This window comes from Garra rufa, chromosome 9 (assembly GCF_049309525.1).
Source record: "Garra rufa chromosome 9, GarRuf1.0, whole genome shotgun sequence".
In the NCBI taxonomy this organism is placed as follows: domain Eukaryota; kingdom Metazoa; phylum Chordata; class Actinopteri; order Cypriniformes; family Cyprinidae; genus Garra; species Garra rufa.
The window spans coordinates 31,736,434-31,744,559 of record NC_133369.1 but is presented as its reverse complement, the minus strand read 5'-3'; positions in this window follow the sequence as shown (position 1 = coordinate 31,744,559).

The window sequence follows — 8,126 nt, the reverse complement described above, 5'->3', positions numbered from 1 at the left end:
AGACCAATAGAGAGACCAATATATATATAAATTAAAAATTAAAGACAGATTAAAGACATAATTACAAAAGTACACGGGCTTATTACCTTTATTTTGCTATAATGTTATGAAGGTTCAGTTTTACATTTGTAGTATTTCAAGAAACATCATTGTTGCGGTTGTTTAATAAAGCCTTTAAATTCGTAACGGGCTTTGTATGATGTCAGATTATTTGATCATGTTAATTTTTTATAGTAAACGAAATTGTTTAAGTTAATGGTAGCCCACTAACATACTAAGATTAACGATTAACTATAGTAGACAGTTACATTGTCGTTCGCTAACATAAAAGTTAAAATCAAGGCAACAATTATTCATTACTCCGATCATTAATTTCAAAATGTACCGCTCCAACAAACACTGCCATTCGTGTCTGTCGTAGTTGCATATGATTGGTTGCTGCCAAGTTGGTCGATGCTGATTGGCTGTCACCAAGTGGCAGGTCCCTCGTACCCTCCGAATGCCAGTAACTGGCTTCCGGCTGTCAATGGCAGGTACTTCCTGCTGCCAGCTGCCTTTTTTTTTTCTGAACCCCTTCTGGAAAAAACTCTGATGATGCTTGTGGTCTCTCTAAAGCTTGTGACAAAGGTTACCTCAAATTTCTTTCTTTATTAATCAAAGCAGTATAGACTGAGAATCAATGATCTTGGTTTTATGGTGACTTTAATGATCTGATCTTGGACCTTAATACCATTTTGCACAAACGTTTTTGATCAGGACAGCTCTAGAGGTCTGCTTCTATCCATCTAATTTTTAAATCTATTTCATCATTAAAAAGTGAAAGCAGTGCAAGTGTAATATTTGGTAATTTGGCCTCATCTATCATCTGATGTGGCAGTAAGACATCTTAGAGGTTTTAACAATTACATTTTAATTTGCACTTTGCAGTTGGCAGTTAAGAGCATGACCTGTCATTCTCACCACTGACTATAGTATTACTCTGACTCAGCAGAGCATGACTCAGTGTCATGTGTGTGGTTTTGAGAGGATGAAAGCTGTGAGTGTGCACCATCACCTAAATTATTTCTTCCATTATTTGTATTATAAAATTAGTAGTGCTGGGCAACGTCTAATTAATTGCATCCAAAATAAAAGATACATAATATTGTCACATCCATGTTCCGTGTTTCCCCCCCACCTTAGTTCCTGTTTCCTTATATGGTCTGTTTCCTTTCCTTGTTTAGTTAATTGATTAATCCTTGCACCTGGTTCTTGTTTGTTCTCCTCATTAGCTCATCATTTGAGTATTTATAGGCCCACTTTTCCTCTGTTTCTTATTCCTGTCTTAACATTACTTCAATGTTGATTTTTTTTGTTGTTTCTGTTTTGATTTATAAAAAATTCTGTTTGTTTTGTATTCCTGGCTCCTTCGTATTCTCCCTCATGCTCCTCACCTCCCACAACCCGTGACAGAAGACCGGATGAACTGGACTGAGGATTTTCTTCTCAACTTCCAACAAGAGGGAAGGCCATTGGAGCAGTACGTGGAGGAATTTGAGTATTTTACATCTGGTGGCCAGTCCAGTCGAATTCTGCGAAGCCACTCACGTCTAGGGTTGGGCATCGAGAACCGGTTCCAACTTGGAACCGTTTAAAAAATACCGATGCCACTGGAATCGTTTATAAAATTTGTTTTCGATTCCGATCATCGGTTCCAAACACGCAAGTTTTGGTTTCCATTGTGGCCACCGTATTTCTGGAAATGCTTGCCGCGCATTGTTCAGTTGCAGCTATGGAGCACGGTAAGCGGCGCTCAAAAGTGTGGCTTTATTTCACACTAAGGGTGTACTCACACTAGGCAGTTTGAACCGTGCCCAAGTGCGTTTGACCACCAAAGCGCGGTTCGTTTGGCTAGTGTGAGTGCTCCGAGCTGTGCCCGGGCGCGGCTCGTTTAGCCGGCCCTGGCCCGCTTGGAAGAGGTGGGACGGTAAAGTTGGACTCGGGCGCGGTTAGCATGCAGTGTGAGCGCTAACCGTGCTGGAGCACGGAACAGGACGCATGATGTCGCGTTTTTGCGAGGTAATCAGCGTTTTTATAGTCCATAATCAAAGCTGCAAAGTCCTTGCTGCACTTCAGCTGGTACCTTGCAAACCTCCTCATACAAGCAGCACGATTGCGCGAAAATTTTCGTGCCACAAATGCGATAGACATGTTTAACAATAGGCTGTGGACAACCGCGGAACAAACGACTCAAAATTACTATCCACAAAGTAAAAGAGCGATGGACTAAATTGCGTTCAGCGAGAGCGCGCTCTTCCTGTGTTTTTACATGCAACACATGTGACAAAATGATATCTTGCACGGGAGGATGCACTATGAATATAACGAAACACCTACGCCTGCATGATGTACAAATTAAGGGGTGTAGCCTGTTTGACGTGCTGCGCAGGTCCACTGTCTCGTCATGCACAGAGAGTCCAGACCAGGGTGCAAGTTCTGCATATATAAATCTGTTTTTGGGCTGGTGCAGAGGCATTCCTAATTTTCTCCTACATGGGCTGCAGCTCCTAAAACTAAAACTCATATTGAATCAAAATAAAATTATCCTCTGTGAAATCAAATGAGCCTGTGACATGTTTTGACTCAGCCCACAAAGAATCGGAATTGAGAATCGAAAAGAACCGAAATCGAAAGGAAGAATCGGAATCGGAATCAGAATCGTTCAAATCAAAACGATGCCCAACCCTACTCACGTCCCAACAGAGGAACCGCCTTTTCTGTAACAACATACAAGGGTAAGCGTACGCTTTGTCTGTTTAGCTTGACATGCACCTTAATAACTCCTTCTGACAAAATACTCCTGTATACGTCTTGAGAACAACGTTTGTATGGCGTAGACGAACATGGCTCAATTTATCCCTGTACAGTTCACTTGAGATGGAGACTGCCGCTCCCGTGTCGACTTCCATCTCCATTGGCAATCCCTCAATTTTTGGTTGTACATTTATTACAGATCACCGAATCAGTTTCACTTTTCATTATGCTCACTAAGGACTCATTAAGGACTGTGCAATGTTGCTGTAACTTTGTGTAGTGTCAGTTCAGCCTCTATATCAGAACTTGTCTCTTCATCACTCCTTTCCATATTAGCGTCCATTCTGTGAATTGGTCTTTTCTTTGCCTGTCCCTTCCTTTTTACACTTTTTCCTTTTCCAAAAATTCTAGGTATTTTCTCCTCTGTCTTCTTACATTTGCACATCCGTGCAATGTGGCCTTTCTTTCCACAATCGTTACACAGTTGGTCTTTGTAAAAACACTCATTTTGGGCATGGTTGGACTTTCCACATCTGTAACATTTCTCCTTGGTCAATTCTAATGAAAGAGACATGGCATTTACTTTCAATGAATTACTCAGGTGCTGAGATTCCCTAGATACAGCCTCCATCGACAATGCTGTATCCACTGCCTTTTGATACGTGAGCACCGAAGTCGGTCAAAAGTTTCCTTTGTATTGACTCGCTACTCAGGCCACACACAAATCTGTCTCGTAATGCGTCATTTAGATTGTCACCAAACTCACAGTGCTCCGCCAACTTCTTTAACACCGCCACATATTGTGTGACACTTTCCCCCTTTGCTTGATTCCGTTTGATTTGAACTTCTCAGCAATCACAATGGGCCTGGGGGTAAAATGCGCTTGCAGTGTGTCCACAATTTCATCATATTTCATAGTCCCGGGTTTAACTGGTGCAATCAGGCTACGTAAGAGTCCGTAAGTGGGTGCCCCCATTACACTGAGAAAAACTGACACTATTTTCTCTTCACTAATGTTATTAGCTTTTACAAAGTGTTCAAAGCGTTCCACATACTGTTTCTTTATGTTAGCTTTCAGGACTAGCTTTTGTTCCCCCTTTTTTAAATGTCTTGTGTATACTGAATTTATTTTGCCTTCTTTTCATGCCAAATAATGCAGCCATACCTTAGACTTTTTTTTTAAATCAAATATCTATTTGCTAAAAACAATCATACATTACAGGTTTAAAAGCCTGCATTAAAAATTTATTTGAAATTGGGAGAAAGTTTGTGTACTATTAGTTCTTTCAAAAGATTTAATGGCATGACCACTTTAAGCATTAGTTAAATTTGAGTTAAGTAAACATGACATTTATAGAAGAAAAAGAAAGAACAAAAGTTAAGAGAATAGTGTTAGCAAAGTGAGTTGAGTAGTTAAGAATGTTAGAGACATCTGTAAGAGAGGTGCAGCTGGTTGAAATGTGAGATGACGTGTGAAACCACAAATAAAACTTGATAAATGTTGTAGCTGAGAAGTAAAATAAAATGAGTCTGTGAATGATATTTGTATTTCCTAAATATAAAATCTGCTGTAAAGTTTTGCTTTGAGAGACTTCTGTAAGGTACTCTCCTGGTCTTTTTAGAATAGTCATTACATTTATGTTGCCTTTACAATGGTGAGACATTGGTGTGAAAATAGACAAAAATACTTGGGTAGACACTAGCTTCTCACATCATGTTTGTCTTTTTTTTTTCTTTTCACAAGTAGCTAAAGCTTTTGCACAAAGCTTCCTTGTAGGTTGGCTGTCTGTGCATATATAAGTAATTCGCAGCAGCTCACAGGTCAGTTTAGCAAAGCTCCAGCAAACATCACCACTGGACACAAATATTTTTCACCATGGTAAAGTTTTTTTTCAGTTTTTTTTTGTTTTCCATCAGTAAATACGCTTTTTATTTTAAAAAAAAAGTTTTTTGAATTGATGTTTATCCATTTTTATATTAAGTCCCTTTATGTACTAACATTTAAATGTAATCATTTCATATAATAGACTTATTGCGTAGATACACATTTACTTATATTTAAAAAATAAATAAATGTGATGCGATCTTTGAAGACCTTTTTAGGTTATGATACCATATGACAGCTGGTTCCAGCCATTTCCAAAATTGTTTGTATTTTATCCATAGCTTGAACGTAACACAATGACTATTGTAAGTTGACTAATGCTAGCTATGATTTTCAAGACACGAATGGAATAAAAAAAATAAAAAAACAGGTTTAGTGAGATGGGTTTTACTTTCGCTTCACGGGTTTAAAGTCCTGGTGAAATTAAAATTTACTATATTTATTTTGTTAGTGCACATTTTAGTCTTAAGGTGAATAATTAATCCGTGTAAGTTAGTCCCTCTGAAAAAATTGTTTATCTTGGTAATCTTTAATCAAATTCTGATCATCTACTTCCACTGTGGAATGGCATTCCTGCTCTGATGACGTCAGTGAACCACACCCCTCCTGCCGTTAGAGAGAGATGGGAGAGGAGGAGCGCTAAAATAAACCCAGCCCTCTATTTAATATTCCATTTCAGCTGGAAATACGTCATTAATAAAGTCGGCAATAACTTCCGGTTCATGCAGACTTTAACGAGAGCTGTCTGTCAAGTCAGGAGCGCTATACTGCATCATTACACAAACAGACTTACAGTCGTGGCCAAAAGTTTTGAGAATGACACAAATATTAGTTTTCACAAAGTTTGCTGCTCTACTGCTTTTAGATCTTTGTTTCAGTTGTTTCTGTGATGTACTGAAATATAATTACAAGCACTTCATACGTTTCAAAGGCTTTTATCAACATTTATTACATGACATTTATGCGCAGAGTCAGTATTTGCAGTGTTGGCCCTTCTTTTTCAGGACCTCAGGCAATTCGACTGGGCATGCTCTCAATCAACTTCTGGGCCAAATCCTGATAGCAACCCATTCTTTCATAATCACTTCTTGGAGTTTGTCAGAATTAGTGGGTTTTTGTTTGTCCACCCGCCTCTTGAGGATTGACCACAAGTTCTCAATGGGATTAAGATCTGGGGAGTTTTCAGGCCATGGACCCAAAATTTCAACGTTTTGGTCTCCGAGCCACTTAGTTATCACTTTTGCCTTATGGCACGGTGCTCCATCGTGCTGGAAAATGCATTGTTCTTCACCAAACTGTTGTTGGATTGTTGGAAGAAGTTGCTGTTGGAGGGTGTTTTAGTACCATTCTTTATTCATGGCTGTGTTTTTGGGCAAAATTGTGAGTGAGCCCACTCCCTTGGATGAGAAGCAACCCCACACATGAATGGTCTCAGGATGCTTTACTGTTGGCATGACACAGGACTGATGGTAGCACTCACCTTTTCTTCTCCGGAAAAGCCTTTTTCCAGATGTCTCAAGCAATCGTAAAGAGGCTTCATCGGAGAATATGACTTTGCTCCAGTCCTCAGCAGTCCATTCGCCATACTTTTTGCAGAAGATCAATCTGTCTCTGATGGTTTTTTTGGAGAAAAGTGGCTTCTTTGCTGCCCTTCTTGACACCAGGCCATCTTACAAAAGTCTTCGCCTCACTGTGCGTGCAGATGCGCTCACACCTGCCTGCTGCCATTCCTGAGCAAGCTCTGCACTGGTGGCACTCCGATCCCGCAGCTGAATCCTCTTTAGGAGACGATCCTGGCGCTTGCTGAACTTTCTTGGATGCCCTTAAGCCTTCTTGACAATGCAGTGGAAAGTTTTTTTCGGGATTAAGTTAATTTTCATGGCAAAGAAGGACTACGCAATTCATTTGATCACTCTTCATAACATTCTGGAGTATATGCAAATTGCTATTATAAAAACTTAAGCAGCAACTTTTCCAATTTCCAATATTTAGGTAATTCTCGAAACTTTTGGCCACGACTGCACATCTGTTTTCCCTTGTTTATCATAGGCATAGTCTCTAAACTTTTGATCACCCCTTGTGTGTTTATATAGCACGAATAGTGTACCTTGTAGTTTACATTTACAAAAGCCAGCCCCGATCAGCTGTTCGCTGACCTTTTCATGTAACAGACTGTCATCCGACTCCTCCTCTTTAGTAACTTCATTCTCCGATCCTTCATTTTTAGATGTTAAATGGTCCATTATAACATTGTTTAGGGCACTGGCATCACCAAGATAGACGAGCAAGATTGAGACGAGCAAAATCACTTATATGAGCTACTTAAGACTGCATTGTTCTCTCTCGAGGGAACTTCGAACCACGTCCTCTAAGGGACGCTATGGGAAATGTCTTCAGCATGACTCGTGTCTGAAGAATATGTAGTGTTGACTCTGAGGAGAAAGATTTCTCAGGCTTCTTGCTCTTGCAGATTCTGTGGGTCTGGCCAGAGCGGAGCCCGTGCTTCAGTTGAGGCAGAAGAATAGTCCACTTAGAGTTGGTTAAGGCTAATTAAAGTCAGATTGCAGAGGACTCATCTGGTTCCTGTGGTCTTGTGCCAGTTGCCATCTCGTTTAGGAGTTCTTCACTGATGGTCTGTCTCTGGGGCTCATCTAGTTGACTTGGTTTCCACTGACATTCGGGCTGTAGCTGCTGATCCACCATCTGCTCTTGGTACGGACTAGATCCGGGGGACTGCAGTGACCATCTGATCTGGATACAGACTGGATCTGGTAGCTACCGTGACCTCGGAATAAGAAAGAAATGGACTAATATTAACGTAGATGCAAAAGTTTTTGAGTTGGTTTAAAACTCCGGTCTCCTTGGGCCCCAACTCCACTTTGGTATCATCGCAGATACCTCTTGACCATCTGCTACCTAGGACGTGTTGAGGCACTCCTACGTTACCTTATTAGAATGGATTAAAAAAAAGAAGTCCACAGGAACTGCTTCCCTTGTTCTGTTGACCCATTCAGAGCTAGTGGTAGCTCCTACGTGACAGGCAGGTCTAGGTTACTCTAGGTACTAGGTACCGTATCCCCGGAAGGAGTCTCCTTGATTCCAAGCCTTGAGCTCTACCCTAGGTCCAGCCTTCTGACCCCATGCAGGTAAGTGGGTAACAGCTTGGGCCTTTGGCCAAGGGGGATAACGTCACTGACAGCCATCACTAACGTCCCAGGGGCAATTTCCTTAAAACTTAAGGAAGTTGGTACTTGGTGCTCACTCTAATAGCATGCACTCCCCTCAGCATGGCAGCATGGGCATAACCGGGAACGTCTCAGGTTATGTATGTAACCATGGTTCCCTAAGATAGGGAACGAGACACCGCGTCCTCTAGCCTCTTCGCCATGCTTTGGACGTAAGCTTCAGATGAAGATGTGAATGTTGTGTTCTATCGGCGCCCCTTTAT